This window comes from Pogona vitticeps, chromosome 4 (assembly GCF_051106095.1).
Source record: "Pogona vitticeps strain Pit_001003342236 chromosome 4, PviZW2.1, whole genome shotgun sequence".
NCBI classification, from domain to species: domain Eukaryota; kingdom Metazoa; phylum Chordata; class Lepidosauria; order Squamata; family Agamidae; genus Pogona; species Pogona vitticeps.
Window position 1 is genome coordinate 220017545 of NC_135786.1, and position 20724 is coordinate 220038268.

Sequence of the window (20724 nt, forward strand, 5' to 3'; positions counted from 1 at the left end):
AATCTTGAAGGTACACTTGACCACATGCTTCCTCTAGGTATGGTAATGAGTTGGAGGTTATGCTCATTAACAGTACAGCAATGTACCATAGCTGTTGGATTTTGATAAATGGCCATACCCTTTGCTGCCCTTTGGAAATGTAGCACGGTTTCCCCTAGCTATGCAAAGCATTCTTCCAGGTTTTGAAAATTTTTATTTTTGAAACTGTGCTAGGAACTTGAACTCTGTATAAAGAATGTGCTTTTTTCGTGCTTTCCATTTTACTAGGACACTTGATCTAAGGTATTGGACACCTGAAGGTAGACATTCCTCCGCCCACATATTCATCATAATCATATGCAAGGGGCTTCATTTGGCCTCTATTTAAGACCCTGGCAAATGTCAGCCAGATTCTTTGGAAGGAGGATTAGTTACAGCAGAGATCATGAGCACAATCTATTTTTCCCCCATTGGGGTCAATGGTGCCATTGATTTTTGACATTTCAAAAAGTAACCTTTTTAATACAGCCTCATGGAGTAAAATAATTATCAGCAGTTTGACCAGAAGGTCAAATAGATATTGCTCATGCTTTTCAGAGCTGTAATGGAACAAAGAAGTTAACAACTTCTTAATGTTGGTGTCTGGAAAATGCCCATTTTCTATAATGTCTTTCATAAATGGATGGCAGGAAGGGTGACTGCAAGCAGAATAGAGTTGTGGGTCTGTGCCTCTGGCCCTGCCCCCAAGGTCCTGTGGTGCTCTCACCAACACCAAGGGCTGCACATTGGATGATGAATTTTGCAAGCAAAAACCTGATGAGCGTAGCTCTCAGTGCTTTCACTGGCTCGTGCTCAATGGGTAGATGTTTGGATCAGGATCAGTGGGGAGTCATTCTGTTAGGGACGGGGTCAGAGGCATGGCCCCAGCCCTAGTTGGGAGCTTTCTTCCAGAATAGAAAACTAGGTAGGCCTAGTGAAGTCTCAAAATCTCCCATTTGAGGCCTTTCTCCTAGGTGAGCTACATTTAAGGTAAAGGTAAAGGTTCCCCTTGACATTTAGTGCAGTCGTGTCCGACTCTAGGGGGCAGTGCTCATCCCCATTTCCAAGCCGTAGAGCCAGCATTTGTCCATAGGCAGTTTCCGTGGTCATGTGGCCAGTGCGACTAGACACGGAATGCCATTACCTTCCCACCAAGGTGGTACCTATTTATCTACCTGCATTTACATGCTAGGTTGCCAGGAGCTGGGACAAGGGAGTCACTCCATCGTGTGGATTCGATCTTACAACTGCTGGTCTTCCGACCCTGCAGCACAGAGGCTTCTGTGGTTTAACCCGCGGTGCCACATCCCTGAGCTACATTTAGATGTATATTAAATACCTGTCTCTAAGATTGAACTTCCAGAATGGAAGTCCATTCTGAATCTGCAAGAAATCCAAAAATCCAGTCTCTGATAGACAACTCTTGGAGGACCTTAACCTCTTCCACTCTATCCTCTCTACCCATCTATGTGTACAATTTCCTTTTTTTTAATTCACCACCTTTGCCCACTTCCATAACAGAACATAAAACAGGAAAGAACTTTTAAAAATGTACACATCAATTAAAAAGAAAACATCACCATTGAGTCATACTGCTCCCCCCTTAAGGAATAACCCTAGTTAGATGGTAAATATTGACTAAAAAAGAATTTTGCTTCCTGCCTGCCTGGCTTCCATTGGCAGAGAGTTCCAGAGTGTAGACCTAACAACTGAAAAAAGGTTTGAATCAGAGCCCATCAAACAGATGCCAAGGGTGCAAGAAAGACCTTCCCAGGAAAGATCGTTAAGGGAAGATAGGCTGTATACAAACTTTTAATTTCATAGTGCTTCCCCCCCCCCCCCCGTATATGTAAGCTTCCAGAAAGCACTTTAGATTTCCACAATGTTTATTAATCATGATTTGACATTGTTCTTTCCCCCCTGAAATTCTAACTAGAACACAACTTTGCCTCCACAGGGCTCTCCACGCAATGTTTATTTGCTGGGAAATTCTAAACAGGCTTTTAAAATTCTTTTGCTGTCTACATAAATAAACTAAAGCCTTGTTTCTAGGAGAGGGCTGGGAAAACAACATACAGATGGACTGGAATATTTCAGGTACTCGGATGCTGACATTTCATCGGTTGCTGTACTATCTGAACATTGCCTCTACAAATAATGGAGATTTCGGACAGTAAAATATCCCAACTCTCAGGGTTGTCAAAACACTGATTTCCCTCTTCACCATTACAACCTGCATGTTCACCTTCATCTCAGACTGGCTCAGACATCCCTGGTGGGGTGCACTCTCCAGAAGAGAAAGGATCAGTATGTCAAAAGGGAAAGGAACGCTGGGCCTTTGTGGCTGACAGTTCTAGCTTCCAGTTAGCTTTACTGGCACACTCCTTTTGATTTACCAATTGTGGCACCTTCGGGACAGGGTAAGACTTTGGTAGAGCAATACTCTGCCAAATGAGCAGAGTACAAACCAAAACCCATCAGTTGGTTTTCATTCATTGCAACTAGAGTAGGTAGGTGTCAGGGCACCAGCTGAGTGGCTATGATTCTCCATGAATCCTACCTTCTCACCAATCTCAGCTTTTGCCTCTGGAAGATTTCATTCACATCTTTAGAAACTGAGACTATACACATTTATCATTTCCCTGTGTTATTCATGGGATGAATTACAAGTCCTAAAATTTCTGCTTTAGACATGGCGGAGGAAGAGGTCATTCCTGAAATGTTAAAGGCAAATGATGAACTTTCCAAGATGTTGAAGTGAGAGACAGAATGAGTCTTGGCCATAGCTTGGGAGAGTCAACATTTTTGATTGCTCCCCAAAAGTTATAGCTTTTAGAATCCCTAGTCAGAAAAGTTCAAGACCCTGGTAGCTTTTTGAATCTGTGATCTTGTCCTGGGTGCAGCATGCACCTGTACAATATGCAAGAAAGAAAGCAGTAGTTAAAAATTAGGAGGAGTAATATTTGGCCCTGCTTGATCTGGAGCTCCCATCATCCTACATTTGGCTGTAATGGCTAGGACTGATCCTAGATTGCAGTCCAGACACATCTGGAGGGCCACCAGTTGCTCTGTTACTGTTTCTCTGTTCATGGAGTTTGGAATATGTCATATTTAGCTTTTGGAAGGTTATGATACAGTACTCAAAAGTTTGTCTCCAAAAACAAAACATACAACCATATTTTTCCGTGTATAAGATGCCCCCATGTGTAAGATCCCCACACTTTTCTAATCCAGAATTAAGAAATCTAAGTAAATCTTAGCAAGGGTGGGGGGAAAGGGATCAAAGTGCTGCAGGATAGCTTTGATCCCTGCTTTCCCCTCTACTTGTTTTTGTTCTTTCCTCAGCTTACTTCTGTGTATAAGACGACCCTAAATTTCTAGTTTAAAGATTTTAGACAAAATTATAGTCTTATACACAGAAAAATACAGTAACTGGATTAGAAAACAGGTTAAACGACTCCTTGAATACCTCAATTACCTTAAAAGTCCAATTAGGGTATAAATATAATTTGGTTCCTACTTGGCGTCACATAATAAACAACAAAGAAACAGAAAAAGATACCAAATGCAGTGTCTTCTCTTTCAGTGATTATGAGATGGATGTGATGTCATTCAGTCACAACCAGAGAGATGTGACCGATCAATTTCATTTTGTTAAAATGTGGGTGCCTAAGGTGTGTCTTGTCTCACCGCTACTGGGATTGAATTAGTTAATATCTGAGTGCAAAGCTGTTTTTATGAAATAATTAATGGTCCCTGTCACAGCTTTTGTTGTAACTAATGGGCAGGTACATTACTCCATCTATGGAAAAAAAAACTATTATCATATTATCATCTACTTTCATTTTGTAGGGTCCCCTTTGTAGATGAATTATTCATACCTAAGTACATAATTGTGATTCACTAATTTCACTGCAGTTATAAAATGAAATCCGTAAAGGGGCTGCTGAATGGAAGACTTTGAGGAGACTTTAATGGGGTTTACATAATGAATAGCTGATAAGGAAGAATAGGATACATAATAAAAGAGGGGTCAACTAGCAGTGCCAAAAGTGAGATGCAGCCCCTGGAACCACCTAGCCTTTGGCAACCCTACAAAACTTTAATTAACCGTATGCAGAAATGTTTGCCCAGAGATTCGGTCATGGTTGAGAGAGGGGGGAACTGCACTCAAGAATGTGAAGCAGACGTAGCACTGATTTTTGGAATCTCTGTTCCAATCTTAATGTTACATTTCAATTTTGCATGTGAGATAGGCTAAAACTAGGCCCTGGAGGAGGACACGTTTGTCACAATGGTGCTCCAACTCTGGAGTCCACAGTGGTGCATAACATTGCACCATTCCTTATGCAAAGTTGTTTTTGGCATTAACAGTGTCAATCTGTTCTTCCCACTCTCACTTAATAGGCTGGAAAGAAATGTGCATTATAATACTTCAGCTATGGCAGAAGTTCTCTGCTATTTCTGTTTTAAATCCTGCGAATCACACATTCAAATCCCACCACATTAGAAACATTTGGCCAGTTTTTTTCAGAGAAGGGCATACATGTGTTTATAGACATGCTGGATTGCTCAGTGAGTTAGGTGTCTGGCTGTAGAGTCAGAGGACAGGGGTTCAATTCCCTGCTGTGTATCTCAGAAGAACCAGCCTGTGTGGCTTTAGGCAAGCTGCACAAAGGATGCCTCAGAAGACGAGGATGATAAACCACTTCTGAGTATACTCTGTACCTAGAAAACTCTAAAAAGGGTCACGATAAGAACTGACTTGATAGCACATGATGATGATGATGATGATGATGATGATGATGATGGTGATGGTGATGGTGATGATGATGATGATGATGATGATGTAGTGCTTTACCTACCCTTCCCCACAAACAATATTATGGGATTGTTCAGGCTCGGAATGATTTCTCAGCATCACCTCATAGAGTTTCCATGGTTTTATGGGTCCTCGGACCTAACTTTGCTAAATCTTGGTCTAACCATTACATAATTAAAGCTCTTTCCAGATGTGTCTTAATTAATTTCTTAACAAAAGGAAAAAAATCACAGTCACTACAGAGCTCTCTGATAAAAGCATCTGAAAGTACTTAACATCATTATTTCAAACCTATACAAATGGTACCTTTCCTCCTTCCCTGCCTTTACAATTACCATTTTCCCTTCCATTTTCTAGACACAAAAGATAATGCAATAAAAAGAGGAATTCATTGTTTGGTATTGACATTAATGGTATATTTTTTTAAAAAATCATCTGGACTGTGAATATCATCTTCAGGCTCATCTAGACTATTACCCTCTATCAAGGTAGAATGAATTCAATAATAATGAATTTAATTATTTCTGAACTCTCTTCAACAAAATATGTTCATGCTCAGCCTTCAGTGTCTCTGGTGATGACAACTACACAATCCCCTTTGACAGCTGGTTCCATTGCCCGTGAATTGGAATTAAGTAAGTGTATGAAGCAGGGGGAAAGAGACCTGCATTTAAATAACATTAAGACTTTAACTCAAACTGATAAAAGCCAGGTTATTCTGTTAAGCCTGTCGCTCCCTATTACCATAATTGATTGCATTGTGTGACTCCTTTTTCTTTTTCACTCTGAAGGCCCAAATTTGAAAAATGCCAGTGTGTTTGCATGAATTGCTTGGCTCTGGCAGGATGTAGTGGTCCTGCTCTTTATATATATATATATTATTTACTTATGTAGTTTACATAAGTAAATAATTTAATTGTAAACTGCCTAGAGAGAGTTTTAAGCATATTAATGCTTATATATGCTTTTATACTGTCCCATAGTGCTTAAAGCACTCTCTGGGCAGTTTACAATTAAATTATTTACTTATGTAAACTACCTCTCTCCACAAGCTGGGTTCTCAGTTTACCAAACTTGGAAGGATAGAAGGCTGAGTCTGTTACCAGCCAAACCTGGATCCTAAGATTCTCTGGCAAGGAATCAGGAACAGATGCAACAGCTGAACCAAAGGCCCAATTTTATTTGAATAGCAGCAAAGAAAAGGTCAGCTGGGACTTCTCTTAGAGGCAGAGAAGATTCCGAAAATACAGTGCACATATGTTTTATAATGATACAAACAGAGAGCCATAAAGTATTGCATTTCTATTGGTTATTTGTATCCAAAGTTTGGATCTTGCCTTTCTTTGGGTAGTGATGCCAACTACGCTGATCTATTGGTTCCCTATAGATATGCATATTGTGTGCCCTGTATGCCCTTGGCCTATGCTCAGGATGCACCTAAATATCTGGAGGAAACAGTATCAATTCCTTTTATCTTTTGGTATGTTGATGTGTAGCCTTCCTGGACCCTGATATATGGCCTTCACTCTCTGGCTCCCTGGTGTGAATGTTTTGGCCTGTCATCGCTAGTTTCCTCCTGCCTGCATTCCAGTACCAGGCCATCTGCTAGATCAAAAGGAGGATGGGCAAAATGAATGTGTTACGATGAAATTCTATACTATCTGTGAAAGTTTCTCTGTTTGTCTGAACTATGTGTGAATGTCCTGGGCCTAGTTTTTCTGTGTTTTCTCTGCAGACTAAAATCTAGTTTGATTCCTCTCTGGTATCAGAGAGCACCTTTGCTCATCAGGAACAAACTCAGCTCATGAACAGTCTTGATTGCAGTACTGTGGTTTAACCACTGTGCACCAACAAAGTCTTATTCTAAACATTTGGCCCACGGTGAATGTAACCCTTCTCCTGCTCAGTCCAATGTAATTACTTCCACCTAACCTTTCATTCTTCCTCTCAGTATCCCTGTTCATGAATGCATGAGCATTTTAATGGTTTGGATTCTGTTGCCAATTTACGTTTGCATAAAGGAAGTCACGTACTGGACTTTGCAAGGAAATTGATGCTCATTAATGGGGTGCTGGTTATGTTTCTGGGTGTGCACCCATTTGAGTGCATGCTTAGGAACACAATCCATACCTCAGGAAAGATCAGGAATCTGGCACCAATGCCTACACAAATTCCCCCTACATAAATGTAAATTGGGAAATTGATTCTGGCTGATGCGTCCCCATTCCCCAAAAAATAAACCAATCTAACACCTCTTTGTCCAATGATCAATTCAAGCTGCATTTATCTTCTTGATTTTACACTTATCCAATTTTGCAGTACTGTTTTCATGTTTGAAAACATACCAAGATACTTATAAAAATGTGCCAAGTACTCTGAGATGCAGAAAAAAAATATGGATTTAAGTACTCCTCATTCTTGATACGGCTGTAGTAACTTTTTTCGTACAGTAAAAAAGAGAAAAGGCGGACATGGAGACTGCTGTTTTCAGCTGCAAGCGTGTAATGCTGTGCTTAAAAACTATTATTAGGTGATAGGTCTTCCTTCTTTGGAAGTTTTAAAACTGGACTTGGATGGCATTTATTAGGGAGGCTTTCGCTGTGAGTGGGAATTGGATTAGGTGACCTTTCTAGTACCTTTGAATTCTACAACTCTATGGTTTTATGTTTATATTGCTTGTGAACAAATACTATGAATGACATTTCATTGGAAAATACAACACACACACACACCCCTTCACTTCACTGTGATTTGGACTCAACACTGAAGAATTTGGTTCTTTTCATATTAGCCAGAGCTTTCTGAACTAATGTGAAATGATTCACGGTACTTGAGGTAGCTGGAGGCTGCATTTCTGTATCCTAATATTGTTCTTCAGAAAAGTGAGAAACACAAAGAGATGGGGACTATGGATTGCAATAGCAATTTAACTGCAGCGCCCTTCATGTCCGTTCTGCCTGTCCTTTGCTGCCAGAGTGAGTTCCCACCATTGCAACCGCCCCTTTATCAAGCATCGACAGAATTAATGGGATCTGTTTCAACTCACTGTTTAATAGCTTGGTGCCTGCAAACCCAAACCGATTCCTCTTTATCTTGTAAACCAGAGGCCAACCCAAAGTTGAGCTCTATAGTGAGAGCAGGTGAATAACGTCTCCATTACTGGAAAAACTAAATTGGAGTAAGCCAAGGGTTTGACAGATGTCTTTACATTTAAGAGTGATGGATGTCAGTCTTATTATAACAAAATCTATTGCTTTGACTGAAAGTGAACATTGATTTCTTATTCCTCAGACATGGAACATATACTCTTCCTTCTCTCCCCACTCCTTTTTTTTCTTTTAAAAAATATTGTCTTAGCAGTTCATCCACTGCTCAAGAAAGAAAGGGAAATGAAATAAGAAATCCTTCCAATTGTTCTAATAGGCTTGATTGGGTTGTTGATGGACCATGAGAGCAGGACATTCCATTCATATGTTCTTTGCCATAGTGGGGCTCATTAAATCTTCGTTTTAGCCCTGTTCCTTTCTGTAGTCTTTGACCAGTGAAAAGAAAACCGATAATGTCCTATCACTTTAAAGTACGGGGTCTGAATTTAAAATAATTGAGCTTGCAACTGAATGAGATGCAAGGCTCTTTAATACAATTCATTTCTCCTTTGTGCTGCTCTGGCCTGAAATACATTGGCTGTTTATGGATTAATTATTCATTATGCCATGAAGCAGTGATTATTGAATAAGAATCTTCCCTTTAGAAGATTGTCAACACTTGAGTCACACAGATTTAGGTTGAATATGCCAGTTTACACATACTGTTCTATGATTTCCTAACTAAGGATGAGTGTTTAAGTGAGGACGCAAGATGACTGCTTACGTGAAGATGCAGGATGGATCAACTGGCGTTTACCCTTTGTATATCTCTCAACACTTCTGAGAGCTTAGTTCCAATATCCCCTTCAGACTTCAAGATTTGAATAATACCATTTAACTTTTAAATTGTAATACAACCATCCATTAATATTCCAATTTCTTATGCCAGTCTCCTGTTGGCATATACCACCCATGGAGCTACAGTCATGGAAGTGGAAGCACCTATATGGAGGGATGCCCATTGTGTGCTGGTCATTTGCCTGGATGTGTGGACCAGTCAAGCTATCAGTACTTTGTCAAATAGTCACTTCAATTACAAGTGTAACTTCACACATAGTAATTATCAATAGAATACTGGCCTTGTGTTCCATTAGGAGGAAAAGCACCATGAATCAACTTCAATGTTTACTCTTTGCAACTCAGTCAATAGAATTTATATAAGTGTTCACTTCCTGGAAGCTTGACAAGGATGGAGCCAACCTGGTGTTCCTTTGGAATGGAGTATTGCAGTCAGTGGTCAGATAGGCTCATTCGCAAACCTTGCCCCTACATTTCAAACCTCTAAATTAGAGGTGGGCAAGCTGTAGAGATCCAGGGCTCTTATATGCCCTTATATGCTCATCCCTACAATTTGGAGAGCCACACCCGCTCCCTTAACCCTCACCTTCTCGTTTCATATATAAATAAACTTTCTTCTGCCACTTTTAAAACAAAATGCTTAGTTTGAAGTGGATAGGTCTGTGGGGTGGGTGGAGGCAAAAGTATAACCCACACATCTTAGAGGCCTCAAAAGGACTGTTTTCTTCTCAGTTTTTTTAAATGTATTTTTTAAGGATGTGAGGGTGCTGAGAAGGTTGGCATGCTAGAGAAGCACTTCTTGCTCACTCTGCTCTAAGCACTGGATTAGTTTACATTGTGTAATGTTATATTGGGGGACAGAAGTTGATAAAGCATAATAGAAATTCCTACAAGAATTGTCCTTTTAAAATCACGCACATACTCAGTTCTATTAGTATAGTAATATGTTGGCAAAGTTTATTAAACTGATCTCAGTGAGAGAACAATAAGAATATTCCTGGAGACAAAAAGGCTATCTAAACAATATATATGTGAAGTGGCTTCTTGTTCTGTTCCATAGCTGCCCTGAAATCATATCAATATTCCTGATTCAGTCCATTTTTGCACATTTGTCTGAAGTCAGTGCACATGTCTAATGCCTAAGTTGGTAAACTGAGAGGGCTTGTAAATCTTTGTGATGAGGAGAGAATGCAAAAAGGTTGAAAGATAATACAGTACAAAGCTAGGCAGATATTCATTAGAACTTCAGCAACTGAAGCTAAAACACTAGGGAAGAAATAATCCAAGACATAGATATTGATCTTTGGGAGAAACCTGGAAATCAATAGGGTTATAAAAAGATTTTTATGTGAAAATGGAAAGTAAGCTAGATACAGGTTTTGTAACAAGAACACAAATGCTCGGGCAGGCTTCAGACCTGAAAGAACTGCAAATCAGTCTTTGACTTCTGTTGTTTATTAGTGCTCCTTTTCATTGATAACACACTTGTACGAAGACCGCATGGCAGTTTCTGTTTTTGGATCCATTTTCCCTACTCCTAATTGTAGCCTTCTGCAGAAAATCCATAGACCAATTCGAACTGTAGCCAGTTTAGCTGGGATTTCACTGTTTCAACAGTTTCTCAGTTGTTTGCTTTTTAAATGTAAGATTCTGCATGTACTCTTCACAAATGTCTATCTATCTACAGTGGGGTCTTGACTTGAAAACTTAATCCATATTGGAAGGTGGTTCTCAAGTCAAAAAGTTCTCAGGTCAAATCTGCATTTCCCATAGGAATGCATTGAGAACCATTTGATCAGTATCTGCTCTTTTCCGTCCATAGAAACTAATGGGAAGCTGCTAAGAAAGGTTCAGGGAAGGCAGGGAAAATACAGTCCAGGCAGTACCAAGCAGTCTGAAGACTGTCTCCCAATCCACTCTCTAAACGCTGGGAGGAGTGAGGAAGCAGACAGGGACCCTTTTCACTGGCCAACAGTTAACTGAAAGTTCAAATTTTGCACTTTCCCTGCCTCCCACGTGGTTTTTTTCAGTTCTTAACTCAAATCTAAGTATGTAAGTCAAGTCAATATTTTCCTATGAGAGTGGTTTGTAAGTCAAAATGTTCTTAACTCAGGCCGTTCTTAAGTAAAAACCCCACTCTATCTATCTATCTATCTATCTATCTATCTATCTATCTATCTATCTATCTATCTATCTATCTATCTATCTATCTATCTATCTATCTATCTATCTATCTATCTGTCTGTCTGTCTGTCTGTCTGTCTGTCTGTCTGTCTGTCCGTCCGTCCGTCCGTCCGTCCGTCCGTCCGTCCGTCCGTCCGTCCGTCCGTCCGTCCGTCCGTCCCTCCGTCCCTCCGTCCCTCTGTCCGTCCGTCCCTCCGTCCCTCCGTCCGTCCGTCCCTCCGTCCGTCCCTCCCTCCCTCCGTCCCTCCGTCCGTCCGTCCGTCCGTCCGTCAATATTTTCCTTTGAGTCAATATTTTCCTATGAGAGTGGTTTGTAAGTCAAAATGTTCTTAACTCGGGCCGTTCTTAAGTAAAAACCCCACTCTATCTATCTATCTATCTATCTATCTATCTATCTATCTATCTATCTATCTATCTATCTATCTATCTATCTATCTATCTATCTATCTATCTATCTATCTATCTATCTGTCTGTCTGTCTGTCTGTCTGTCTGTCTGTCTGTCTGTCTGTCTGTCTGTCTGTCTGTCCGTCCGTCCGTCCGTCCGTCCGTCCGTCTAATCAAGTTCTTCCCTCTTTACTTCTCTCTCACATACAACCATTATATACATTTCTTTGCCATCAAGGTTACTTAAAGGTGATTCAACCAAAAACTATTCTGTTTGAGTTACAATTTGTAGCGATCAGCCTGCTTTGGCTCAGGTAGAAGATTATTGGCATGTACCAATGAGAGTTGTTGGGAGGCAGAGCCAGAGAAGCTAGAAGGGAGGGGTGAATCAGAGTCTAGTTAGTTCAGTCAGAAAAAAAAAGAGTTTGGGGGTTTGAGGCAGAGAGAGTGTTTAGGGAATGATTAGTCAGAGTGTGACCTGTATTAATTAAGACAGAAGAGGTGAAAGTAAAATACTGAAGCTTTGTGTAACTTTAAGAATGTGCTTAAGAACTATTCCTAAAACAACGCGTAATCAATAAACCTGTTTCTGTTTAAAAGTTCAGTACTGAATAGACCTCTGTCTTTCATAGGAAATATAGGTTGATAAAGAGATCATCTGGTGGCAGCATGTTAAAGTGTATGTTGGGATACCTTTGTGAGCTCTGGGTTTGGTGAAACAAGCAGGGGCCACGGGATAAACGTCACACTATTAATCTAACCATACTGTTATTATATAGAGAGAATTATTACCAGTGAAGGTATGCCTGTAATAATTAACCACACAATGTAGCTATTCCCCCCTCCCCCTTTCTCTTCTCTATGTCAGCTGCTGGAGCATGCTCTTTAGTTAACCCCATAGGATGGGCTTCTTGCTTCAGCAAGCTTTCTTGCAAATCAGGCTGATCTGGGGAATGAAAAGCAGCTCCAGAGAAATGAAGGAGGCCTGACAGATGTTTTAATTTGTAGGTCTGTTTTAAACAATAGCAGGACACAAAACCAAAGAGCTATAACCCAGGTTCGTCTGAGAGACAACTTGAAGATCCAAAGAGGGTGGATGGTGAACTCTCCTAGCTACAAGGACTAAGGCTGACATCCTGTGTGCCTGGGAATATACTTAATTTGTCCTAGTGGGACAAATAAATAAACATGGATAGAATCAGGTTTCATATAGCATCAGTGGCCTAAATCCAGTTATTAGTCCCAACCAGAGTACCTCTAGTGAATCAATACGAATTTTATGACTTAACATTATATAAGTTTCATTGATTCACTACATCTACTCTAATATTGCTTTGTAGTCCTGAAGGTGTAAAAATGCTAATAATTCTCAAATACCTGTGTTTCATTTGAGTGCCTATATATTGTCCTAGATGTTGATAAAACAACTGAAGATACCCCATTCAGAAGTAGGTCTCTCTTTACTATTCCCAACTACGTGGTTAAATATGGTGAGATTTGCTCCACTTATAAAACAGGTAAAATTCAAGTATACTTTACTATCTGCAAGACATACAAGACTGATTCAACTCTTTCAATCTTTTTTTGCAGTCAAAGTGGCTCTCGCTCTTTCTGTCTCTCTTTCTCTCCCTCTTTCTTGGGCTTCTACTTTTTCATGCTGGGAGGATTTGATCGTACTTTTTCCCTTGCAGACATTATTATAAAGACAAGAGTATGTCTGTAGTTGGTGTTTTCAGTTACCTAAAGCAGTTAGGATACCCCACTAAGGGAAAACAGTCAGGGCTTTGAAATGAATGTGCACACACACACAAAACTCATTGGGATTGATCCCCCTCCAACGTTCTAAGTGCTTTCAGCAGAATTTCAGATGGAAATATCAGAAGGAACTCAATATGCAAATACGGAGGAGGTGGGAATTCCAATGTGCTATGTGTGTATATGCAAGCACACATTTCAAAATCCTAACTGTTTTCCCTTTTGGGACATTTTCTAAAATTATTTGAAATATGTGCACACAACAGATTGAGATTTCCCCTCCTCATAATTCATACATCACAACAGGTCAATAACAGGATCGTTGCTACATCCCTTCATTTTCCTGGCTCTAGTTTTGTCACACAAAATTATAAAAAAGATTTTAGAGGCAGGACCAGAGGAAGGAAGGAAAGAAAAGAGGGCTGAGGCTGTAATGCTACTCACATCACAGCTAGTATGAATGGTGAACTCTTAAATCAACCTGTGGCCCATGTGTGAGCACTGGTTGTGATTTCAGATGTACAACATGTTACAAATCAAATTACAGCAAAGCTGAACTGTTCCAATCTAGCTCTCCAATATAGTCACAACCTAAGAGGCCACAGAATTCCAGTCAACTGAAAGCAATGGACAAGGTTAGCATACATCCCACTGCATTAAGTACAATTTTGCTATCACCATTGACTTAGCTATATTGGATATGGCAATGAAATACCTAAACAATAAGGGCATCACAAGACTGCCCCACAGTTTTGTGAGCTTTCCGATCCAGGTCTTAGTATGACACATTAATCAGAAATACAGATGTTTTCTGCAAAACATTCAAAGTAGCATGTAGAATCAATGGATTATAATGCTGGACCTAATTTCTGGATGTTTCCTATTTGTTTGCATTGCAAGTAAAGGCACTAAGGAACGTCTGATTATAAAGCTCACCATCTAAGGGTGTTATTGACCACCGAATACATGTTCAGGAAATACTATCACTGCTTTCTTGCAGACAAAACTCATGTATTTGCACTGTGCAAGTTAACTTCCTGTCTGTCTTCCTGTTTTCACGCCATGGTGCTCCATCACAGTCACTTTTTTCAGCCTTTACTTGGATGACGTGCTATTGCTGTTAATTCCAATCTTATATTGTTGTAGAATGTATTCTCATTTATTCATAGCAGAAAATGTAAACAGCTTATTTGCTGCCTTCTGAAATAACTAGAGTCAGACATTTTCTTGAACTACAGGGGCACCCACACTAATTGCCATTCCTGTTACTGTAGTTTCTAAGCGCATTTCTCTCTCTCTCTCTCTCTCTCTCTTAAAAAAAACATATTTCCACTGTACTGAAAGTAAACTCTCTGTTATTAGGGAAGCATATATTAATTGGTTAGGAACAAAAATTTCCAGAAACTTGTCTTCCTCTTGACTGTTGCCAGATGTAATAAAGACAATCTTGTTATATCTTGCTGCCGGCAATTAGGGGCCAAAGTGTTTGCAACTGCTTTCGATGCCATACAAAGCTGCTGTTTCACCCCGTTTCACTGTAGAACCACATGCAAACATTTTCAGAAAAAAAATAGCTTCCTTCTTCCTCCTCCTCTTCCCCCCCCCCTCCCAGCCTCATTTGTAGCCTGTGTGGGTGAACTCCAAGAAGACTGGCATGTGCTGCACTCAAAAGAGAAAAGACAATAAAGGTGGCCCAGCATAGGATCAAGGTCATCATGGGTCATTCAAGAGATAAAAGAGGAATAATGACACCTGTTGTGGTAACTCTTTGGAACAATACTTTTGGAAGATGTGTGCCATGCTAAGATTCATGACAGTGAAATAATACAGAAAAGCCTCAGCGTGGGAACATTCTGCCCTGTAGCTAATCATCTCTAGAAATACAATTTGATTTTCCTCAGCATCCTGTTCATGAAACTTATCACTCTTCCATGCAAGGCAGAGGTTTGTTACGTATATAACAAGATACAGTAATGAGACGACTCCTTAGTGAGTCACTTCTATTGCCTTGAATGTACCTATTTGACCTAGTTTATACTGTCATCCTTAGGCATTCTGTCAAAGAAGTATTTTCCATTAAGGATAGGAGACCTTAATTTATTTTCCATTGGGGGTCATAAATACATCTCCAGATTCTAATTTTGGTTTCCAATGAGCACTTCATTCTTTATTGTTCAACAAAGGCACCCTCACAACATAGCCTCTGCATATTTAAGGGCCGAAGTAGGATTGATTCCAATTGAAATACACTCTCATATAGCGCTGGCCATGTATTGGCTGAAATTGGCCAGTATGAATGACTCTCGGCTTCCTAGGAAGTGCTACATAGAACAGCTTCAGAATCAATCGCAAAAATCCTGGGTGAATTTAGTTAGACCCATTTTGCAGAACTATGGGATTGACACAGATTCCCTTCCTACCTTTGTTTCAAACAGAGCTAAGCAATTGGTTAAAGAAAAAAAAATATGTTTCTACTCTAAGTGGCAGGATCTCCATACCATCTCAGAAATGTCCTATAACTGTTGGTTCCCTCTGTATAAAACATCATTCTGTTTGGAGGACTACTTTGTTAATCGAACCTCAGCCCCTTTAAGAAAAGCGTTTACAGCCCTGCGCTTTCAGTGTATGCCATCTGCAATGTTAGTAGGAAGGTATGAAAATGTTCCCTTTGATTAAAGACTTTGTATATGTGGATCAGGAGAAGTTGAAGATGTTTCTCATGTCCTTTATATGATCACCCCGGGAGTAAATTCCTTGCAGGCATACTTAGAACTTTGTGTAACAGCCCTCCTCTGGCTCATCTCAGACAGGGATGTATTTACTACCCACCAAGTAGCAAAATTTGCCTTGGCAGCAAAGAAGATTCGTGCTAAGCATCCAAAACCTTAAATGCCTTTTTTAAAGTATAATGTGATATGACAGTGCCACATATGTTTGATGCTGTCATTGGTATATTGTGATGACCTATGGTTTTAAGCAATTAACTAATAAAGTAAAGTAGTAATGGTTCGCCAGAATAAGAGGGGCACAAAAGAAGACAAGAAGCAAAAGCCACCAAATAAACATCAGTCTACCAATGACCATCGGCTCTTCAAACTAAAAATGCTGCTAGTTAAGTGGTTTGGCCCCTAGTCTTAATATACAAATATTTATTTATGATATTTTAGTGCTATTAGACTTTGAAGAACACAACATGTGTTTGAGACCCGTGGTCATTCTTATTCAATATAATGCAATGACCAGGAGCAGTTCTTTAGAATTATAAGTAGAAGATGGACTTTTCCGATCCTATGGAGATAATATGGATTAAAGCTTTTATTTTGTTTCTATATACAGTCCATTGTTGTCCAACTATCTTTTCTTGGCTTTCTTTCCTTCTGACCCTTTTATTTATTTCATTTATCTTATTTATAGGTGGCCTTTCTCCCAATAAGGGGACTCAAAGCAGTGTTTAATGTGCTCCCTGCCAATTTTAATTTCTAACTACTCATTTTTATCCACCAGCTTGTTTCCTATTACAAATCGCACTGTGATTTTTGTAACATGCGTGGCCTCTCTAATATTGCTTGAGAACACCAAAATACGTCCATAATTTTTATACTTAAAAAGCATAAATAAAAGATATCTCTTGTATGTTTTCTGGAAACTCATGGCACAACTGCCCTATATAATATACAGCAAAAAACTTTTTATCATGATGATGGATTCAACCAGAGAATGGATAAGACTATGAACAGAAATAAGACATGATGACTTTATAGTATTTCTAGCATCAGAAGCACCATGCTGCTCAATATCAGTTGTTGGGGAACATTGCAGAAGAGGCCCAGCTCACCCATGACTGGCTTGTGTGCTTCTCATTAACAACTGGTTGGCCACAGTATGAGCAGAATGTTGAGTAAGGTAAGTCTTTGGTCTGATCTAACAGGGCTCTTCTCTTCTTGTTTCTCTTCTTGCATGAATAGTTATTTAATTTTCTGCTGTTCTTTAACAGCAAGTCTTACAAGAGCCTCATGGCGCAGTGGTTAAAACGCTGTACTGCAGCTAAAACTGTGCTCACGACCTGGGGTTCAAATCCCAGGTAACCGGCTCAAGGTTGACTCAGCCTTCTATCCTTCCGAGGTCAGTAAAATGAGTACCCAGCTTGCTGGGGGGGGGGGGAATGTGTAGCCTGTATAATTAAAATTATAAACCGCCCGGAGAGTGCTTGTAGCGCTATAGGGCGGTATATAAGTCCAAAAATAAATAAATAAAATAAATAAATCTCTAGAAGAAATGCAGTATTTACACAAATCCCATAAATATGCTACATGTTCAATAAAGGAGAAGCCTGCTTCCTTTTCCTGTTTGCATGGGAAAAAAAATATTGCCTCTATCCAGCACAAGGCCTGTTACACTATCTGTTGTAGAATCATTACAACAGTGTCATCCAATATAATTTTTGTTGCACAAAGGGCTGTGCAACCAGTTCTGCAACAATTCAGTTCAGGGCAACTGTGCTAGCAGGTATAGTTATTACTCTGCTAGCATTATGTTGGACTTAGGCCTATTCACTTAAAACAAATATCTCTTCCATTTTGGGAGTGGATGACATAGATGTATTACAAATCCATGCTGGTAACAATAATATCCGTGGGTGAAACATGCCTTTGACCGGATGTGACACAAAGGTTCCACAGGCTTGACTGAAGCCCTTTGCATTGGACTCAGTCAAATTCATCCAGGTCATTTTTGAAGCCTTGTGGTATAGACCTTACAGTGGTACCTCGCAAAACGATGACCCCGCAAAATGACGACTCTGCATGACAGCGAGGTTTTGCGACCGCCATTGCGCTTCACAAAACAGTGTATCCTATGGGGGAATTTTGCTATATGACATTTCGGTCCGTGGTTCGGAAGACGCTTTTTTCCCCGGGACTGATGCTTAGCAAGAGGAAGATTCTAACAGTTGATTGGCTGCTCCGCAAAATGGCTTCCCTGAGGTGTTTTCGGCACTGAGACTGATGCTCAGCAAGAGGATGATTCTAACAGCTGATGGGTGGCTCTGCAAAATGACTTCCCTAGGGTGTTTTCGGCACTGATGCTTCAGAAGACAGAGATTTAAAATGGCTTCCCTGTGGGCGATCTTCGCACAACGACGACTATTTTCCCCATTGGAACACATTAAACGGGTTTAAATGCATTCCAATGGGGAAACACTTTTCGCAAGACCGGGTAGGTGGGGCTCGTCAGCCCTGGAAGGCAGCCCATCTAGGAGAAGGAAAACTCCAACTTTAAACCTCCACTGCCTTGTGGCTATATCCACTTATGGAAAGGGCTTCAAGAGATAACCTCAAGGCAAAATCTGGAGCCGGAGTCCCGGAGGCACTTTGTGTCACTCTGCCAACTCCTGCGACGTTGCTGGAACCAGTTGTATTGGCTCTTGCCTTTCCACTGGACCATTTCAGTGACGTGGAGAGGGGGGATTTGCTGCTTGGGTAACAGCCTATCCTCCATATTATTTTACCCAGGCTTCGTGCTCTGGAGAGCACACTCCAGCTTCGCATACAGCGTCGAAACAACACGGGAAGTAGCAGTTACCGGTTATAAGTCTTTGCTCAATTGGCGTAGAGCAGGACGCCAGGGGCTACTTCTGATGGTGGGAGAGGTCATTGCACCTCACTAGGTAGATACCGCCCGCCTTAAGCTGGGCAGCCCCCAGCCAGTAAGGTGCTACCTCGCCACGGTCTGTTAACTTCACAGGGTGCGTGGGGTTTAGGGTCAAACCCGACAAGCAAATCGATAACCGTGCACCATGCAACAATCATAAGAAAATTTCTGCCCCAAAGCTGGGCACCTGGAATGTACGGACAATGACCCCTGGCTTTCCTGACTACGGCTTTCCTAACGACCTGCAAGAAATAGACGATGTGCGCAAGACAGCTGTCATTGACATGGAACTGAGTAGACTGCAGATGGACATTGTTGCCTTACCAGAGACAAGACTGCCAGACTCAGGATCTGTCAAAGAAAAAAACTTCTCATTCTTCTGGCAGGGAAAACCATCAAATGAGACCAGGGAATATGGTGTTGGCTTTGCAGTCAGAAATACTCTTCTGAGATGCATTGTTCCACCTACTGTGGGGAGTGAAAGAATCCTGTCTCTGCAGCTCCACTCATCAGCAGGACCAGTAACCCTCATTAGCGCATATGCACCAACACTGTCATCCACTCCAGAAGTGAAAGACAAATTCTATGACAATCTGGCAGCTACTATCCAAAAAGTCCCTGAAAGAGAGTCCCGGAGGCACTTTGTGGCACTGTTCATTCTTGGAGACTTTAACGCTAGAGTTGGTGCTGATCATAATTCTTGGCCCACTTGTCTAGGCCATTTTGGCATTGGAAATATGATGAAAATGGCCAATGCTTGCTGGAGTTTTGCTGCTATTATGGTCTTTGTGTCAGCAACACATTCTTTAACACGAAGCTTCAACACAGAGTTTCCTGGAGGCATCCAAGATCCAAGCATTGGCATCAGCTCGATCTAATCCTCACTAGACGTTCCAGCCTTCCTAGTATTACGATCACACACAGTTACCAGAGTGCTGATTGTGATACTGATCACTCCCTGGTGTGTAGTAGAGTAAAACTACGAACAAAGAGAGTATATCACATGCAAAAGGAAGGAAGACCATGTATTGACATCAGCAAGACTTGCGATCAAAGAAAAGTGAAGGAATTTGCCCAAGCACTTGAGGAAGTCCTTCCAGGTCCGGCTAATGCAAATGCACCTGAACGATGGGAACACTTCAAGAACACTGTCTATAACACCGCCTTGTCCACCTTTGGCAAGAAGACCAAAAAGATGGCTGACTGGTTCGAAGCCCATTCAGAGGAGTTAATGCCAGCCATCGAGGATAAGAGCCTGTCCTAGCGAGTACAACTTGCAAGCTCTTCGAGCTGCTCACAGTCAAGTTCAACAGGCTGCCAGGAGATGCTCCAACGATTATTGGCTCCAGCTCTGCTCTCAGATACAGTTAGCAGCGGACACAGGTAACATCAAAGGAATGTATGACGGTATCAAACAGGCCTTAGGTCCAATACAGAAGAAATCTGCTCCCCTGAAGTCTGCTACAGGTGTGCTCATCCAGGACCGAGCACAGCAGATGGAATGCTGGGTACAGCACCACTCTGAGCTATATTCCAGAGAGAATGTAGTAACCGAAGAAGCATTAAATAACATTGAGTGCCTGCCTGTCTTGGAAGAGCTGGACAGCGAACCAACCCTAGCAGAAATAAAAGCGGCCTTGGACTCCCTCGCCTCCGGCAAGGCACCTGGAAAGGATAACATTCCCGCTGAAGTGCTGAAATGCTGTAAGGAGATCATCACCACCGAACTGTATGAAGTCTTTTGTCTCTGCTGGAGGGAAGGTGGAGTACCACAGGACATGAAGGATGCAAACATTGTCACATTGTACAAGAACAAAGGAGACAGGGGTGACTGCAATAACTACCGTGGCATCTCTCTTCTTAGTGTGATGGGGAAGCTGCTTGCCCGTGTTGTGCTGAAGAGGCTCCAGGTGCTTGCAGATAGAGTCTATCCAGAATCACAGTGCGGATTTCGAGCTAATAGATC